The sequence below is a fragment of the Odocoileus virginianus genome, chromosome 8 (genome assembly GCF_023699985.2).
Source record: "Odocoileus virginianus isolate 20LAN1187 ecotype Illinois chromosome 8, Ovbor_1.2, whole genome shotgun sequence".
Taxonomy (NCBI): Eukaryota; Metazoa; Chordata; class Mammalia; order Artiodactyla; family Cervidae; genus Odocoileus; species Odocoileus virginianus.
In genome coordinates this window covers 1,941,654-1,962,407 of record NC_069681.1, presented here as the reverse complement: position 1 = coordinate 1,962,407, position 20,754 = coordinate 1,941,654, and the positions used below count along the sequence as shown (strand labels likewise).

The 20,754-nt window shown below is 40.3% G+C and overlaps 1 long non-coding RNA gene across 1 annotated transcript; it reads left to right on the top strand.

The window, feature by feature from the left end:
* Positions 1–8,041: 8,041 nt before the first annotated feature.
* LOC139036267 (uncharacterized) lies at positions 8,042–20,394 on the top strand. Its single transcript, XR_011488966.1, has 3 exons — positions 8,042–8,256; positions 13,931–16,617; positions 17,106–20,394. It is a non-coding gene; the product is annotated as an uncharacterized lncRNA (long non-coding RNA).
* The last annotated feature ends 360 nt before the right edge of the window (positions 20,395–20,754 follow it).

The following is a 20,754-nucleotide window of genomic DNA, read 5'->3' as shown; positions in this document are numbered from 1 at the left end:
ATCCAGAGTGGCTGAAATGCATACAAAATGTTCACAATCGCATTGATAATTTCTTTTTGAAACACTTTAATAAAATGCACAAATTTGGTACCTATGGAGAAAGCAATTAGAAACAATCTTTTCTATATTTGAAAAGCACAACTCAAGTCCAATCCTCTTACAATTCAGGAGGCAATTTTATCTTATTTAAACACCTGGTTTTTGTAATAGGGCACATATACTCTTATATGTTAGTATTTTGATAATTTATAGTAATTACACTGGACTAATTTCTCTTTGAAGTATTTCTTAATGTGCAACTTTCCTCTTTTATACTAAAAGTATGGTTATTAATAAAAATATAACATTTAATTTAAAAATTCTGTAAGAAAAAAAGTGAGATTTTTTTTTTTGGTATTATGTTATGTCAACACCAAATAGGCTTATATTGTATTTGACTATAACCTCTTTTTCCCCTTTCCATGTTATTTGGCTGAGGCATTCTGGTAACATGGCCATTTATGGCAAATAATACTAGTGACAACAAGATTAATAGTGATTAGACAAGTTGCAGGGTGCATCTTGACATTATCTCATAGCATCCTTTCAATGACAATCGACATTCATTTATGCACTTATCATCTGCTCTTCTCCACACACAGGAAAACTGAGACTTAGGAATATTAGGGACACAACTGAAAAGAAACAAGGTTGTATGTAAGACCATATCATCTGACATTTAAAACAGTAATTATAGACAAAACACTTGGCTTGACATCAGTATTTATACAAAAATATAAATAAATACTTTTGAAGGGGTTGTGAGAAGGTAGAACTGTTTTTGGTATAATTCAAATAGTTAAATATGCTCCTCAGTTTACACATTAGTTAATAAATGTGGTATGTGACAATAAATGGTTTCTAATGGAGCTTTAATTGGTTATTTTCTTCCCAACATTTACTTTGTGCTCATTGTTCACATTTTCCCAAGTACAGAGTTGGTGTTTGGGAAAGGTTCTAAGTTCTAAGTTTTAGTTTCTAACAGTTGACAACTGCATCCTCATGGAACTTCCAGAAGAGAAACTCTGGCCAGCCACAGTACATTCCTGATTGCAGGGTCTAACTTTCTATTTTTCAGTTAAAATGAGACTGTGGTTTTCTGAAATTTTTTCTCCTGAGAATATTCTGAACCACAGCACCTGTTCACCTTTGCTATCTGCACATTTGAACACGAAGCCTAAAAATTCACTTATGCTTTTGATAATGCTCCTGTTTCTGCACCTCATTCTGGCTTTTCTCACGTGCCCATCCTGCCTCCTCCAGTGAGCTTGTATTCCATCATCTTACATTTTCATAATATTTGCGAGCAGACCCTTTATTCTGCTCTCAGCTTTTGCTTTCTTTCTCATTGCGCAGTGTCTCGAAGTTCAGGCTGTGGACTTCGTCATCCTCTCTCTGAGCTTTATCTGTGCCTCCGATACTCCTGTTATCTCTGATTACTTCCCTCAGGGCCTATTCACTCACCCTGGCCCCTTTCCACTCCCGGCACCTACTGTTAGATCATTCACAGAACCTCGGGATAGCTAGTAATTGCTTCCTGAATACTTCCATTTCCTTTCCCCATTTGCTCACTTATCCTTCTCTATTGTACTCAACATGGTCTCTAGTTTTTCAAATTGCTTTTCTCCTCTTTACAGATTAATTTACCCTAATCATTAAAATTATTTGACATAGCAGTATCATAACATCTCTATAACTCAGACTCAATATGTGGATTTTTTTAGTCCTCCTTTTGTAGTTAAGAATTGCTCTACATCTTTTATTCTGATACAGTTCTTTGTTTTGGTGCTACAAACATTTAAAACTTACTCAGATTTTTTTTGACCACAGACCAAAGACAGACTGAAAATTTCCTTTGCATTACTCTCTGAAAATGAGCCATATGAGCAAAACTTTAATGAAATAAGATGGAGGGAGACAAAATAAGGAATAAGTTATGAGTTTTGGATTAACAGATATATACTACTATACATAAAGTAAACAACAAGGACCTACTGCATAGCACAGGGAGCTATGTTTAATATTTTGTAGTAACCTATAATGGAAAAGAACCTGAAAAGGAATACATGTATTATATATTCTTATAATACCTACCTGTCTATCAATCTGAATCACGTTGCTGCACAACTGAAATTAACACAATGTTATAAATCAGCTCCACCTAAAGGAGATACCGAGGGGGCTATTTCAGCTTCTTGAATTACACTATACATTCGATAACAAGTATGCAATTTAATAAACTATAAATGAGCTATCTGTTATCTACTACAAAAATAAATTTGGACTTTACTGCATAATTGATTAAATAATATAAAATTTAAGAACATATTTGCTATTTATATTTCACTCATTTAAAAAGAGCTTCTCCTAAATTTGCTTTAGAGAGGGTTTGCTTTTGTTTGACTATGCTTTTCTATGGAAGTTTTTTGTTCATAATATATGCTTGCTATTGGACTCAATTCTCTTCTCTGTTTCCTGACCTTACTGCATGTTCATTTACTTCAATTCTGACTGTCTAATGCCTCCTGTCCATATTTTTCTGAGCTATAATTTAAATTTCAGAGGCTTTGAGTTTTCGTTCTTTAACATTTTTCTGGAAGATTTTCTTTCTTTCATTTTTTTAAAGATGAAATTCATACACCATAACGTTATTTAAAGTGTTCATTTCAGTGATATTTAGAACACACACAATACTGTGAAACCACCACCTCTCTCTAGTTCCAAAACATCTTTATCACATTGTACCCAGTTAACTTACTGTTCACCCATTCCCAGCCCCTGGCAACCACCCAGTCTGCATGTGTCTTTATGGATTTACCTCTTCTGGATATTTCACTTACATGGAATCAGACAATATGTGACCTTTTGTGTCTGACTTTTTTTTTTTTTTTGCATAATGCTTTTAAGGTCCATCCATGCCATGGCATGTATCAGTACTTCACTCCTTTTTATGTCTGGGTAATATACCACTGTGTTTATAAACCACAGTTTGTTTATCCATTCATTCCACTGATGGATGGAAGCTGTTTCCACCTTCTAGCTATTAGGACTAGTACTAATATGAAGATGCAGATACATGTATTTGCTGGAGTATTTATTTTCAATTCTTTTGAGTATACTCTGAGGAGTGGAATCCTATGCAATATGGTAATTCTATGTTTAACTTTTTGAGAAATTGCCAAACTGTTTTCTTCTTTAAAATTTTAAGATTTTATTCAACATAAAAAGTTAAATTTTAGACACTATAACCCTGAAAGTCATATTTGTGAATTGCATCCAGATTTTTGGAATCAACTCATTATTTGATTAACTATATTTGTTCCTTTGAGTTAAACCAACTTCTAGAAAGACATCCTTATATTAAACATGATTATATAATAGAGCTTTCCCTGGTATGTTGGGCACTAGTGAAAAGAAAGCTACTGATGATTCTGGTCATTAAAAAAGAATACCTAAACGTAAATTAAAACCACAATGACATACCACTTCACGCCTGTCAGAATGGCTACCATAAAAAAAGACACAAAAAACAAATGTTGGCAAGGGTATAGAGAAAAGGGAACCCTGGTGAACTATTGGTGGGGATGGAAATTATTGTAGCCACTGTGGCAACAGTATGGATGCTTCTCCAAAAACTAAAAATAGAACTATCATTCCACTCCAGGGTTTATGTCTGAAAAAAATGAAAGCATCCAAAAAGATACATGTGTCCCAATATTCATAGCAGCGTTACTTACAGTAGCTGAGACTCGGAAACAACCTCGTTGCTGATCAGTCTCAGCTGTGTCCTCTGCTTCTGACCCCATGAACTGCAGCCACCTAGGTAATCATTAACAGATGAGTGAATAAAGGTGTGACATTCAGAGACACACACACACACACACACACACACACACACACACACAATGGAATACTACTCAGCCACAAAAAGAATGAGATTTTGTCAATTGCAACAACATAGCTGGCCTTGGAGGGTATTGTGCTAAATGTAATAGATAGAGAAAGGCAATACTGTATGCTATAATTTATATGTGGAATCTAAAAAATATAACAAACTAGTGAAATAACAAAAAATATATATCTGCTATTTACAGATATAAATAGCAAATTAGTGGTTACCAGTGGAGAGAGTGGAGAGGGGAGTGACAACATAGGGTTAGAAGATTAACTCCAAACTGCTATATATAAAATAAGCTACGAGAATATTTCCTACAAAGCAGACAATATAGCCAATATTTTATAATAACTATAAATTTAAAAATTGTGAATCACTGCATTATATACCTGATACATACTGTTGTACATCAACTATATCTCAATTTAAAATAAAATGCCTAACATCTACCTGGGTCACCATAAAATTCACTCAGCTACACTGTAACAAAAAAAAGATTCTATAATCTTCATAGCATGTTATAGTGAAGTCATTAGCTTCAGGTAACATTTCTATTTTATTTACTTATTTTATATGTTTTTAATATAATTAATTTAAATCCTACTTTAAAAATATCAGGAGAGGAATGCAAGAAGGAAAATAGAGAAGAGGAAGAAGAAGAGAGAAAAAAACAGATAAAAAACTCAATGTCACATTAAGAAAATGTTTCTTTAAAACAGCTTTGGCAGTCATTTGCTTCAAGGTTGCAATTAACCCTATGGATTATTCATATGAGAACCATTTTTAATAGGATACTTGTATGCTGGTTCAGTTCTTTTTATTTTTCACAATTAATATTTATGTTTTTCCTGTAGGACTTGCCTTCATTATAGAGAATTTAAATATCCAAATTAAAGACCCTAAAATAATTTTAAAAGAAAAAATTTAGCCATTTCTTCTCTTAACTATTTATATGCTAATTTGGTATTGTAAATTATTGTATAGATAAACCATAGATGGGTCCTCATATTTGTGTATTCTACTATTGTTTCTTACTGGCAGGGAAAATGCTGATGAAATTCATATCATTCCAGATGAGAATATTTATTTTCATCTAACTCCTTGCATTTTCTGTAATGTTTTAAGGAAAATTAAACAACCCTTCAGAATGGAAATGCAAGAATGAAATTACATATTACTATGGCCATGCTATGTCGCATTTTCTTTTATTAAAAATGAATACATCAGTTAGATTTATTTGACAATGGTTTATGCCTTTGGAGTCCAAGCTTTAAAGGTTCATTCTGTACAGTAATACTTCAGCAAGATACACCTCCCTTGTCTGCAGGATCTCATTTATAAGCTAGGCTCACCTTCTGCTTCCTGCAATAATAAATGATCTTGCCGGCAAGATTTTAGATGAGATATTGTGTTCCCCCTTATCCCCTTTTCAGCCTATTGCCCTGTGAGAAGGGTGTTTCTTTTTTGTAGCCTTTAGAGGGAAAAAATTCACTTGACTCATTTTTCCAAAGCAGCTCTTTTAATGTGTTTGGAATTGCTTACTGAATACTGTCTCTCATGTTACATGAGGTGTCTTGGTATATGTGAGAGAGAAAATAAGAAAATCCCCTTAGATGAAACACTGACAGACTTCAGTTTTTGGGGCTCCAAAATGACTGCAGATGGTGACTGCAGCCATGAAATTAAAAGACGCTTATTTCTTGGAAGAAAAGTTATGACCAACCTAGACAGCATATTAAAAAGCAGAGACATTACTTCATCAACAAAGGTCTGTCTACTCAAGGCTGTGGTTTTTCCAGTGGTCATGTATGGATGTGAGAGTTGGACTATAAAGAAAGCTGAGAGCTGAAGAATTGATGCTTTTGAATTGTGGTGTTGAAGAAGACTCTTGAGAGTCCCTTGGACAGCAAAGAGATCCAACCAGTCCATCCTAAAGGAAATCAGTCCTGAATATTCATTGGAGGGACTGATGTTGAAGCTGAAACCCCAATACTTTGGTCACCTGATGCAAAGAACTGACTCATTTGAAAAGACCCTGATGCTGAGAAAGATTGAATGTGGCAGGAGAAGGGGACGACAGAAGATGAGTGGTTGGATGGCATCACTGACTCAATGGACATGAGTTTAAGTAACCTCCAGGAGTTGGTGAAGGACAGGGAGGCTGGCATGCTGTTGTCCATGGGGTCACAAAGAGTCGGGCACAACTGAGGGGCTGAACTAAACTGAAATGAACTGAAAATAGGAAAAGCCCCTTGGATGACTGCTTTCTTGATTAAAAAAATATAGCTTCAATTCAATAAAAATAATTTTTCTTTTTACTTTGTGTTTTTCAGGCTTTTGATGTTTAAACAACTTTTGCTAACAACTGGAGGAAAAAAAAGTCTTCAAATATGCATAGAAAGCAATGTAAAAAATCTACCACCCAGCCACTTTAAAACAAACTTTCTCAGATTTATAAAATAGAAGATAATATATGCTCTCAGAGCATGCTTACCTATGTGTTCAGGGCAGAAAGTCCTTCTTTGTTTTTCCAGAGACTCTCCTTCCCAGCATATTAACAGACTCATTTCCCAGCTGTTACTGGTTTAGGAGGCAGAGGAAGCCCTAGCAGGACTTTGAATAAGGGTGGTCCATTTCCCCGCCATGTTTCTGCCAGGCCATCTCTTCCCCAGCAATCTGTGCAGCTCTGTTCCCTAAGGAAGAGACTTTCTGAGACCATACAAGTTTCAGAGTGTTGTAGAACATTTGCACTATACATAGAGGATGGCCAAGAAAATGGGCATCTCCTCAGTAATATTGCCAAGAGGAGGTGTGCAGTAGCATCTAAGAATGTGAGCATTGGACAAAGAAGAGCTGTCACCTGAAACTGAGACCTGGAAGAAGGCAGTGAACATCTTGAATGTCTGTTTCCTCATCTATGAAAGGGGGACAATAATATCTGCATTAGATCTGGTTATAAGATTAAAAGGATTACTTGGTGATTAATAAGTGGTAGTTAATATAATTACTTTATTTAAAATATATAAAGTATACAAACTACCATTTAAAATCAGTTCAATTTCACAGAATGCACAGAATCAAAAAGTCTTTTTGGGGTTAAAATTCTCAAATTCCTCATCTTCCAACCTTAGCAAACCAAACAATAGACATAGCAAAGGCCTCCTCGAGGAGAACTTATAGAAATCTCAATTTGAAGTATGGAGCATGAAGCTAAGGGAACCATATTTTTATTTCCACCTCAATTAATCTGTATATGCTTCATTCCTATTTCTCCAGATCTATGCAACTGTATTGTATCTAGAAGCCTTTATAATATTTTTGTTTGATTTTTTCTGAGATGATAAATACTTTGGCATGACTGATACGTGAATGTTGAAAGACTGGAAATGGCGGATAAAGCCTGGCCCTCCAAGTGTAACTGGAGGAAATAGTCTGAGTTCTATGTCCCCTAGTTATATTTGGTTCAAGTGTACAATTTAATTGTATTGCAATAAAAAGTCCAATATGAAAGTAACCAGGCCAGGGGCCACATACAAAGAGAGCACACAAATATGTTCACTTATTGTGTTGTATAAGGGAATAATTCCAAAATGATTCCCTACAACAAAAGATAAAGTATGTATCAATGGATATAAAAATTCAGCATCTCCTACTAAATAGTAAGTGTTGTATCAAATGGAGTGTTATAGATGTTTCATAGACACACTAGTCCCATCAGTCCAGAGCTGATGGGAGAGAAGTAAAACACTTTCACAAATATAAATCATGTGAGAAGAACAAAGAAAGTGAAAATAAAGAAAAGGCTTTATCGGGACAAAAAATAATGGAAGGTCTCACTTCCTGCTGAGACCTTTAGGAAGGCTTTGTGGAGTGTTTAAACTGGAGGGGATTTCAACAGAAAGGACAGATGAGGTTAGGGTGATCCAGAAGAAAAACTGAACAAAGGCATTGAACAACAAAAGATCTAGTGTGGCTGAATACAAAGGAGCTGTGAGAGAGGAGGCCCACACATCACAGCATGGGTCACATGGAGGGCACGTGTTTTAGGGATATTGACAGGACAGGACAGGAAAGATGCTCTATGGGGGAGGAGGAAGAGGGGGCTGATCTCAGAGCACAGGAAGACCTAATGCCAGTGAAAACAGAAAGGGGAAGCGTTTCCTACTGGGGCTGGGAGAGGGCAACGTAAGCAAAGGGATAAAGCAAAAAACAATTGATGACCTACGCTGCTACTCTTCTCTGGACACGTGGATGTTATATGGAAAGAGAGGACGTGTAAGGACAACCCGGGGGAGCAACACCCTTCAACCTGCAGCTTAAACGTGAGTTCTGTCCTCTCTGTGTGTTAGTCGCTCAGTCGTGTCCGACTCTGTGACCCCATGGACTCTAGCCCACCAGGCTAGTACTGGAGTGGGTTGCCATTTCCTTCTCCAAAAGGACATTTCCTTCTGTCCTCTCTGCTTTTGTCTAAATTCTGTTACCAAGTTCATAGGGAGCATAACAGGAAACAGGTGGCACATGAATCAGAAAACTGATGAGCTAATCAGAATGATTCAACAGGTGCACTGCAGGGTTCCTGGACAGTGAGGAATGCCAGATGCTGTGAGGGAGCTGTGACCGCAGCTAGGCCTAGGTGACAAGGGAAAGAAGGGATTCCCAGGACCTGAAGAGAGGGGTGCAACTGCTGCCTGCCAGGGTCAGCCTGGGAGGGGCTTTGGGAAGCAGTTACCCTGACCTTGATCCCTTTCTGCTCTCCCACATCCTCTTGAAACAAAGGAAAGCCAGAGAGCAAGGAATCCAAAGAAGTCAGCCTCCCAGGGCAGAGCAGAGAAGGAATGTTATCAAATTGGTCAATTAGACCTCTGCTGGGGTGCTAACCAGGCCAAGACCCTTATCTCAGCCAGGGAGATTCTTTTTCTGGTCAGATTCACATAACTGATAACAAAACAGAGACTGGACCAGTACAAGCTTTATTCAGTAGCCAAAGAATGGAGAATCAGGAATCTAGTGTGCGAATCAACTTCTCAACCCATTTGGGTGGTGACATCAAATATATAGGAGGGTTGAAGTGAAAGGAAGAGAATTGGAAAAAGTTGAAGGCATATTAATGGATTATCTCAGAACAAGAACGTGGTTTAGACCTGGAACTGATGAAAAACTCCATATCAGTCCTCATCTAGGCTTTTCTGGTTGTTGTCAGGGCAACTGTCAATTGTCATGGACTGGTGAGTTTCTCACTTAGCTAATGTATTACAATGGTTTTTTAATGAAGCACAAGGTTGACTGGAAGTGAAATCTGCCACCATCTCAGGCCTAATTGATTCCAACCAGTTCTTGCTTTCTCTCCTTTGCAACTGCCTCCTGAAACCTCAGTTCAGTTCTGTTGATCAGTCGTGTCTGACTCTTTGTGACCCCATGGACTGCAGCTTGCCAGGCTTCCCTGTTAATCACCAACCCCCGGAGCTTACTCAAATTCATGTCCATCGAGTTGGTGATGCCATCCTCTGTCATCCCCTTCTCCTCCAACCTTCAATCTTTCCCAGCATCAGGGTCTCTTCCAATGAGTCAGTTCTTTGCAAAGTATTGGAGCTTCAGCTTCAGCATCAGTCCTTCCAATGAATATTCAGGACTGATTTCCTTTAGGATTGACTGGTTGGATCTCCTTGTAGACCAAGGGACTCTCAAGAGTCTTCTCCAATACCACAGTTTAAACACATCAATTCTGCAGTGTTCAGCTTTCTTTATGGTCCAACTCTCACATCCATACATGACTACTGGGAAACCATAGCTTTGACTATATGCACATTTGTCAGCAAAGTAATGTCTCTGCTTTTTAATAAGCTGTCCAGGTTGGTCATAACTTTTCTTCCAAGGAGCAAGTGTCTTTTAATTTTGTGGCTGTACTCATCATCTGCAGTGATTTTGGAGTCCAAGAAAATAGTCTGTCACTGTTTCCATTGTTTCCCCATCTATTTGCCATGAAGTGATGGGACCATATGCCATGATCTTAGTGTTCTGAATGTTGTTTTAAGCCAACTTTTTCACTCTCCTCTTTCACTTTCATCAAGAGGCTCTTTAATTCTTCTTCACTTTCTGCCATAAGGGTGGTGTCATCTGCATATCTGAGTTTATTGATAACCTCCCAGCAATCTTGAATCCACCTCATGCTTCATCCAGCTCAGCATTTCACATGATGTACTCCACATATAAGTTAAATAAGCAGGGTGACAATATACAGCCTTGACATACACCTTTCCCAAATTGGAACCAGTCTGCTGTTCCATGTCCAGTTCTAACTGCTGCTTCTTGCCCAGCATACAGATTTCTCAGGAGGCAGGTCAGGTGATCTGGTATTCCCATCTCTTTAAGAATTTTCCACAGTTTGTTGCAATCCCTCAGTTGGTAAAGTATCCTCCTACAGTGCAGGAGACCCTGGTTCAATTTCTGGGTCAGAAAGATCTACTGGAGAAGGGATAGGCTACTCACTCCAGTATTCTTGGGTTTCCCTTATGGCTCAACTGGTAAAGAATCTGCCTGCAATGTGGGAGACCTGGGTTTGATCCCTGGGTTGGGAAGATTCCCAGGAAAAGGGAAAGGCTACACACTCCAGTATTCTGGCCTGGAAAATTCCATGGACTATATAGTCCATGTAGTCGCAAAGAGTTGGACACAACTGAGTGGCTTTCACTTTCACCCAGTCAAAGGGTTTGGCATAGTTAATAAAGCAGAAGTAGATGTTTTTCTGGAATTCTCTTGCTTTTTTGATGATCCAACAGATGTTGGCAATTTGATCTCTGGTTCCTCTGCCTTTTCTAAATCCAGGTTGAACAGCTGGAAGTTCATGGCTCAGGTACTGTTGAAGCCTGTCTTGCAGAATTTTGAGCATTACTTTACCAGCATGTGAGATGAGTGTTATTGTGCAGTAGTTTGAGTACTCTTTTGCATTGCCTTTCTTCGGGATTGGAATGAAACTGACCTTTTCCAGTCCTGTGGCCACTGCTCAGTTTTCCTAATTTGCTGGCATATTGAGTGCAACACTTTCCCAGCATCATCTTTTAGGATTGGAAATAGCTCAACTGGAATTCCATCACCTCCACTAGCTTTGTTCATTGTGATGCTTCCTAAGGCCCACTTGACTTCACATTCCAGGATGTCTGGCTCTAGGTGAGTGACCATCATGATTATCTGGGTCGTGAAGATCTTTTTTGTATAGTTCTTCTGTGTATTCTTTCCACCTCTTGTTAATATCTTCTGCTTCTGTTAAGTCTATACTGTTTCTGTCCTTTATTGAGCCTATCTTTGCATGAAATGTTCTCTTGGTATCTCTAATTTTCTTGAAGAGATTTCTAGTGTTTCCCATTCTATTGTTTTCCTATATATATATATATATTTTTTTTTTTTCCCCCACTGATCACTGAGGAAGACTTTCTTACCTCTACTTGCTCTTCTTTGGAACTCTGCATTCAAATGGGTATATCTTTTCTTTTCTCCTTTGTCTTTCACTTCTTTTCTTTTCTCAGCTATTTGTAAGGTCTCCTCAGACAACCATTTTGATTTTTTGCATTTTTTTTTCTTTTTCTTGGGGATAGTGTTTAGCTGTGTCTCCTGTACAATGTCATGAGCCTCCAACCATAGTTCACCAGGCATTCTATCAGATCTAATCCCTTGAATCTATTTGTCACTTCCACTGTACAATCGTAAGGGATTTGATTTCAGTTATACCTGAATGGTCTAGCTGGCTTCCCTACTTTCTTCAATTTAAGTCTGAATTTGGCAACAAGGAGTTCATGATCTGGTAAGCTCTAGGTTTTGTTTCTGCTGACTCTATAGAGCTTCTCCATCTTTGGCTGCAAAGAATATAATTAATCTGATTTTGGTATTGACCATCTGGTGATGTCCATGTGTAGAGTCTTCTCTTGTTGGAAGAGGGTGTTTGCTATGACCAGTGCATTCCTTTGACAAAACTCTGTTAGCTTTTTACCTGCTTTGTTTTGTACTCTAAGGCCAAATTTTCCTGTTACTCCAGGTATTTCTTGACTTCCTACTTTTATATTCCAGTCCCCTGTAATGAAAAGAATATCTTTTTTTTGAGTTTTAGTTCTAGAAGGTCTTCATAGAACCGTTCAGTTCCAGCTTCTTTAGCATTACTGGTCGGGGCATAGACTTGGATTTTTGTGATAATGAATAGTTTGCCTTGGAAAGAAACAGAGAGAATTTTGTCGTTTTTGAGATTGCATGTGAGTATTGTATTTCGGACTCTTTTGTTGACTATGATGGCTCCTCCCTTTCTTCTAAGATATTCTTGCCCACAGTTGTAGATATAATGGTCATCTGAGTTGAATTCACCCGTTCCAGTCCATTTTAGTTCACTGATTCCTAAAATGTCTGTTAACTCTTGCCATCTCGTTTGACCACTTCCAGTTTGCCTTGATTCATGGACCTTTTCCAGTTTCCTATGCAATATTGCTTTTTACGGCATCAGACTTTACTTCCATCACCACTCACATCCACAACTAGGTGTTGTTTTTGCTTTGGGTCCATCTCTTTATTCTTTCTGGAGTTATTTCTCCACTGATTTCCAGTAGCATATTGGGCACCTACTGACCTGAGGAATTCATCTTTCAGTGTCCTATCTTTTTGCCTTTTCATACTGTTCATGGTGTTCTCAAGGCGAGAATACTGAAGTGGTTTGCCATTCCATTCTCCAGTGAACCACATTCTGTCAGAAATCTCCACCAACTCTCCTGAAACCTATATAAGAGTAACAGGTTTCTATTAAAAAGAGGGGCAGGGGTATGACTCTGAGGCAACAGCAGTGGTAACAAAGAGAGGACACATATGAAAGGCAAAGTTTGTCCACCCCGTGTGTGGTCATAGCTTTTTTGTTTCTCATTTATAGCAGCTGTCACAATTATAACTAAAAAATGAATTACATAATTGTTCAGTATCTGCTTTTCTATTGGAATGTAATCTTCTTGATAGCAGATACACTTTAGATGTTTTTCTCTGCTGTATTTCTGGTACCTGGCTCAGTGCCTGACACATAGAAACTCTCAATAACAGTGATTGAATGTATGGCCATCTGATGTGAAGAGCCAACTCATTGAAAAATGACCCTGATGCTGGGAAAGGTTGAAGGCAGGAGAAAAGGGGGCAACAGAGGCTAAGATAGTTAAATGGCATCACTGACTCAATGGATATGAGTTTGAGCAAACCCCAGGAGATGGTGAAGGACAGGAAAGCCTGGTGTGCTATAGTCCTTGGGGTTGCAAAGAGTTGGACATGACTTAGTGACTGAACAACAATGACTGAATGAATGAAAACAATAAAGCTTAAAGGTTATATTCTGTAATATATATTGTAGGTATTTTGAAAAAAATTAAAGTTCAAAAGAAGTCAAATGTACTTTTCACTGAGTTTTGGCTTAATTTCAAGCTATATCTGTGTTAAGAAAGCAAAATTAAACTCAGTTAATTTAGAAATCTAATCTACTTCTTCAATGATTCCTGAATCCAACAGCATCCCTATAAACAACTGGAAGGGCAATCTAAGGAGTTGTAGACAATGGACGATTTTTAAAGGAAGAAGGGTGATCCCAAGGGTGCTTTTAGTGGGGGGGGGGGGGTGGAGAAAGGATTGTTTTTAGGCCAGGACATCTTTTTCAAGGAAAGGGAAAGGCAAGTGTTTTATCATGCAGATTGCCTCTTCTTCCTCCAGGGGATGGAGAGGGCCCACATGACTGATTACCTTACTGGTCCTTGACCAGAAAATTTCAGCCTGGTTGATTAAGATTACATTTCTGAGAGAGATTGAAACTGCAAGTAGATCAGGCATTAAATCTAGGTTTGGTATCCTGGGCTTTCAGCACGAGTGATGTCATTTTGGGCTTGTGGTTTTCTTTTCAATGCCTAGAAGAAAAACCGTCAAGCTGAAAGTTTTTACTTGTAGTTGTGACTGTAATTTTCTTTTTTTCACTGATTCTCTTTCCTGGTGTAGGCCCTTGGGATATATCTTTGTGTGATTAGCAACATAAGCTTGAAGGTCCCAAATATTTGTCACCATTTCACATGTAATTATGTCAACTGGAACTACAGCAGAAAATTTCCTCATGGAACCCTTCACATATATAGATCTTCTACAGATTGCAAAAACTTCTTGCTTCTGTTAATTGCCTTATGGTCAACAAATAAAGGTCAATAAATCTACATTAACTAAACATAAACTTAAATCAGTAACAGGATTCTTTATCATGTGAGTGAGTGTTAGATAGTTAGAATAGGAAAAAGGAGTCCAGAATGGCAGTGGCTGAAAGATAAGGAAGGGTGAAGTCCACAAAAATAGAACAGAGGAAGGTCCTTGGACCTTGGTCCTTGGTCCTTGGACCAGAGTGAGGACCTCAGGTAGAACAAACAGCCCTCCTGGCTAGCCCAGTTTATGCAGGGCAGGCTCAGGAGGAGGAGGAAAAAACATATAAAAAGAGGAGCCAAAGGGCTGGGGCTCTCTGTTTTGCATACTCTCTCTCTCTCTTCTCTTTGTGTCTTTTGGGTTGGCATGCCCTCACACCTTGAGGATGTATTTTCCTTTATTTTCTAAATAAAACTGAGCTGTAACACTGATCTGTCCGAGAGCTGAGACATGCCGAGCACTTTAACATCCGTAGCTTCAAATTGTTGTTGTGATGAGACAGAACTGAGGAAATGACACACTCCTCGACATCTATGGTGCCGTTTCTCAGACTTAACCTAGCTGAAACAACCTTGGCAAGGCCCCCTCAAGGAGGAGGCCAAGCACAGCAGGAGCCCAACTCGGGGAAAGCTCCCACAGTGGAAGCTGAACACGAAGAAAATCCAGTGCAGGGTAAGTGACAAGAAGCCCAGTGTGCTGGAAACCGGGACAGCGAAAAATGAACTCAGCAGAAAGCTCACGCGGCTCAGTCTCAGATTCCAGATGACCTCCAGTTAAGGTAGGAGATCCTCGCTCCTATGGCTGGAAGGACATATGCCTAACAAAATCTTAATTCCTTTACAATTTCTCATTTTTTGTTTCCTCGAACCCCCTGAGAACAGGCGAGTTGCAGTGGGTACAATTGAGGGACTCTGAAGAGGCTACTCCCCATTGTGTCCTGAAGACTCCACTATCCTCTGTGCTCTAATACACTTCCTGGTAGATGCCCTTGAGATGCATCCTTGATAACTGGAAGCTGTTCAATCCTCATAACTGGAAGCTGTTCAATCCTCTAACTCTAAGGAGAAGTTGCTTAAAATTCTTTTGTGCCTCTGGGGGACAAGAAACACTGGCCTGAGGATGGGAGTTTAAATTACAATACCATCCTACAGCTAGACTTATTCTGCAAAAGACAAGGGAAATGGTTAGAGATCCCCTATGTACAAATTTTCTTCCAACTTAGAGATATGAAGGAACTCTGTCTTAAGTATGGGATCGTTGTATGCCCTAAAAGTGAGCCTACTAAACAAATGGTGTCAGGCACAGACAACCAAGAAAAGGAACCCCCCCCTCTGAAGGCTCACCTCCCACAGCTCCCGAGTTGCCTGGTGCTCCTTCCTTGTATCCAAACACGCCCCCATATTTGGGACCACCTCCTCCACAAAAGCCAACTTGAATATGTCCCTTAGTCGAAACTGGAGGAGAATTCAGACCAACCCAGGTCCATAAGCCCTTCTCCCTCTTAGAACTAAGGCAGATCAAACAAGACCTGGGAAGCTACACAGATGACCCAGCAAATATATAGATACATCCCAACACATTACCTTGGCCTTTGACTTAACGTGGAAGGACATCATGGTCATGTTTAGTCAAACTTTATCTGACCCTGAGCATATTAGGGTCTTAAAGGAGGCCTGAAGGTATGCAACAGGGCTTCACATGTCAAGCGATAAATACCTAGTAGGGGAAACTGCAGTTCCCTCCTCAGATCCTAACTGGAATTACAATGACTCTGAGCACATCTGGGAAAGGGATCATTTTCTGATCTGTGTGAAGGCAGGACTGAAAGCAGCCCAGCAAAAAGTAATCAGCTATGCCCAGGTCTCAGCAATAACTCAGGAGCCCAATGAGAACCCCACTGCCTTTCTGGAAAGGCTAAAATAGGCCCTCTGAAAGTTTACCAATCTGGATTTGGACTTAGACTCTTATGAGGACAGGTAATTTTAAAGGACAAATTCCTGTCCCAATGTGCATCAGACATCAGAACGAAGTTACAAACAACAGCTATAGGACCCTGCTGCCTTTAGATGAGATGGTCCAGACAGCCATCAATACCTTTTATAACAGAGAACAGGAAAAGGAGGCCAAGGCCCAGGAGAGGGAGAAAAGGAAAGAGACAAGGCATGCCCAGATGCTGGCTGCCCTCCAGGGAAACCCTATGGCAAACCCTGAGCCCTTGAAGGGCAAGGCACCAGGCAAATGCCTAATCTGTAGACAGGCAGGGCATTGGGCCAAAGAGTGTTCAAACCATGACAAGTCTCCTGAAATGGCTTGCTACAAATGTCATCAACTGGGACACTGAGCGGCACTCTGCCCTGGGGACCTAACAGCCTCAAGGTCAAGCGCCAAGCCTTCCCTCATGATGGTTCAACAGGACTGAAGTGGCCCGCTCCAGCCAGCCCGCCGGTCACAGATAACCACCACGGAGCTGGAGCCAAAAGTGCAGCTGGATGTGGCAGGTAGGTCTGAGAACTTCTTGGTTGACACAGGGGCTACTGCTCTGTCCTGACCTCCTACTCCAGAGCCTTCTTCTCCTAAACATGTACCATTTTAGATGATACAGGAAAAACAATTATAAAAGATTCATCCTAGCACTTTTTTGCTGGGATGGGCAAATATTTTCCCATCAGTTTCTAGTGGTCCCTGACTATCCCCCCTTTCTTACTGGGAAGAAATATCTCCCTGCCTTTGAAATCTTGCAGTTATTGCAGTCCTGATACAAGATGCTTTAAAACTCTCTTTTGGGGACAAACTATTTTTACCAGTCACCAAGTGAAACAACTCCTGAATGGGAGAGGCCATTTATGGATGTCTGATCAAAGGATCCTCAGATATCAAGTAGTGCTGATGGAAAATCCAGGCCTCACTATATCCCCTTGTGAGGTTCTTAACCCAGCCACCCTCCTGCCTACCCCCAAGGGCTCTCTCCCCTTTCACTCTTGCCTAGAAACCTTGGACCACTGGACAAAACCCTGAGAGGGATTGTCAGAAGATCCTCTGACCAATCCTGAGGAAATCTGGTACACTGATGGAAGCAGCTTTGTCTTAGATGGAAAAAGAAGAGCTGGATATGCAGTCATCTCCAATTTTGAGACCATAGAGGCTAAGTCTTTGCCACCAGGTACTTCAGCCCAATTAGCTGAACTCATAGCCCTGACTCGAGCTTTAGAGCTGGGAAAAGGAAAAAGAGTAGCCATTTACATTGACTCCAAGTATGCCTTTCTGGTGCTACCTGCACATGCTGCTATTTGGAAGAAAGAGGCCTCTTGACCACCCGAGGATCCCCAATCAAATATAGTGATCAAATCCTTAGGCTCTTGGAGGCAGTTCATCTGCCCGCTGAGGTTTCAGTCTCCCACCGTAAAGGACACCAGAAAGGAGCATGGAAGTGGCACGAGGGAACCAAGCAGCTGATCAGGCAGCTAAGAGAGCAGCATTAGAGAACAGTGACCTAATAGGGGTTTCCACCTTAGTCCCACAGACTAATTTGCCAGAAAGTCCTTCATATACTGAAGGTGAGACTCTTAAAGCTAAGAGCGAGAACTTGCAAGAAGACCATATGGAGTGGTTCCAAAAGGAGGAACTCCTTTTTCTTCCTGGAACCTCCAATGGAAGTTGGTTAACTCCTTACATGCCACCACTCACTTAGGGGAAAAGGCCCTCCAAAGATTACTAGAAAGGTCCTTTAGAGGAACAGACCTCCAAACGATATAAGGCAAGTGGTCTCCTTTTGTCCCATTTGTCAACTAAACAACCCCCAAGGAGCTCGAAGACCCCAGCTGGCCCAGCCCATCCAACGACGTGGGGCCTATCCAGGAGAGGGCTGGCAGATGGACTTCACCCACATGCGTTTCTCAAGGGTATAAATACCTATTAGTCATGGTAGATACATTCACAGGATGGATTGAAGGCTATCTCACCCGGACTGAGAAGGCTGAGGAGGTGGTAAAAAAAAAAAAACAAAAAACTGCTCTATGAAATCATTCTGAGATTTGGTCTGCCCAGGTCATTACAAAGTGACAATGGGACATCATTTACTTCTAAGGTCACCCAAGGGGTCTCTAAAGCATTGGGCATTACTTATTATCTCCATTGTGCCTGGAGGCCTCAGTCTTCAGGAAAAGTAGAAAGAGCCAACCAATCCTTAAAATCAGTGATAAAAAAGATAACCCAGGAGACCTCCCCAGGACGGAAGGAGGCTTTACTGATAGCTGTCCTCCGCACCTGTATTGCCCCTAAGGAACAGATTGGTTTTAGTCCTTATGAGATGCTATATGGGAGACCTTTTGTTTATGTCAATGACCTCTTCCTAGATCCAGAGGTTCAGACCCTGAGGTCTTATGCCATGGTCATTGGTCAATTCCAACAGGATATACGCTTGTGGGGTGTCAACCAGGACCCAAAAGATTCTAAGGAGTCAACACTATATGCTCCAGAGACTCAAATACTAATTAAAGTCTGGAAAGATGTGTCCCCACAGGCTCAACTCCATCCCACATGGAAGGGCCCCTACCCTGTAATACTTTCTACTCCCACAGCAGTCAAGGTACCAGGACATGACTCCTGGATTCACTACTTATAAGTCAAGCCATGAAAGAAAACAGAAGACTCTCAATATACCTGGGGGCCCCTGGGAGATCTCAGATACCTGTTCAGGACTACAAGTGAGTGCCATTCTAATGAACATTCCCAAAATCTAGTTTCTGGGGATAAGATTTCTCAGGACAGCTCTAAAGAGCCAACACAGCTTGGCAGGAGTTGTACTCCAAAACAGAAAAGAGACAGATCTTCTGATCCCTGAACAAGGAGGGACTTGAGCCATCCTGGCAATGGGAATTTGGAGTTGGCCAACTAGTCCTTGTTACCACCATATTGATGCTGCTGCTGATTGCTTCATGTATTATCAGTTGTCTAACCTGTTTTGTCTGCCCAGGTCAACAAGCTACAACATGCAGTGCCAATTCAACAAGGATATATAAAACTACAGCTGACCAAAGAAAATATCACTCTCCCTTAGATGGATCCCACTATAAGGACTCTGAGGCCTGAGACTAGCTAGAGGGGGAGGACCAATGCCCCTCGCCATTCCAGTTCAGCAGGAAGTACCCAGAGATACCTCGATGCCCTTGTTCCCAAAGAACTGGGCCTCCCATCTCTGGAAGGGGGAGTGTTAGATAGTTAGAATAGGAAAAAAGGAGTCCATAATGGTGGTGGCTAAAAGACAAGGAAGGGAAAAGCCTGAAAAAAATTGAACAAATGAAGGTCTGAGGACTGAAGTGAGGACCTCAGGTAGAACAAACAGCACCCCTGGCTGGCCTGATTTACGTAGGCCAGGGGGAGGAGAAAAAACATAAAAAAGAGGAGCCAAAGGGCCGGGGGTCTCTCTCTTGCGTGTGTGCGCACTTTCTCTCTCTCTTCTCTTCGTGTCTTTTGGGTCAGCATGCCTTCACATCTTGAAGATGTATTTTCCTTTATTTTCTAAATAAAACGGAACTGTAACACTGATCTGTCCAAGAGCTGTAACACTGATCTTTCCGAGAGCTGAGACAGTCTGTCTGAGGGCTGAGACACAGTCTGTCTGAAAGTTGTGACTCAGTCTGTCTGAGAGCTGTGATGAGCCGAGGGCTTTAATGTCCATCCCTTCAAATTTTTGTTGTGACAAGATAGAACCGAGGAAATTACACACTCCCCTGAAAAAGCCAAGCAGGACTCTGGGGGGCTCTCCAAAGTACAAAAGCCTTTTCTTGTCCCCCATTTCTTATTTGTAGTAAAAGGCTTTATAGTATTCTAGGTCTTCCTTTGGTTCTGAAGAGCAGTTTCAAGTAGTCACTAGTTAGGAAATGCAGAAACAAAGGAAAACCAGTTAAGAAACATAGTTCAGTGATAAAAGAGTTCTAGTTTTTCTTCAAAGGTTATATGTGTGTATGTAACAATATGATATACATCTCTGAGTTGTTTTGCAGGAACTAAGGCCACCACCCAGGTGGAAGATGGTAGCAATCAGTACTTGCTGAGAACCCAGACTGGTTGGAACTAGAAGGTTGATGATTGACATTCTTGGAATTCCACCCTGTTACCTCACCACCAACCAATCAGAAGAAAGTCATGTACACTGCAGCTCTTCCCCAACTGTTGCCTTTAAAAACTCTTCCACAAGAAGGAGAGGACATATGTATATACATGATTGATTCATGCTGAGGTTTGACAGAAAACAACAAAATTCTGTAAAGCAGTTATCCTTCAATTAAAGAATAAATAAATTTAAAAAAATGAGAAGTTTGGGTTTTTTTTTTTTTGAGCAAGAGTCACCTGTTTTCTTTTGTTGGCCCTGCAATAAATCTTTCTCTAGTCCAAACTCTGATGTTTTGGTTTGTTTGACCTCACAAGTCAGGCACATGAACTTGGTGTCAGCAAAAGAAAAAAAAAAAAATCTAAGAGACAAATAGAAGATTTGAGCCATACTAAGGATTACAACCCAGGAACAGCCTCTCAGAAAATTCCAAGAGCTTTTTGCCCATCACTGGTCAAAGACAGTTACATGAGTTTTTGAGTCAAGAGGGCTGTACACTAAATGACATTGACAGTTTACACAACCA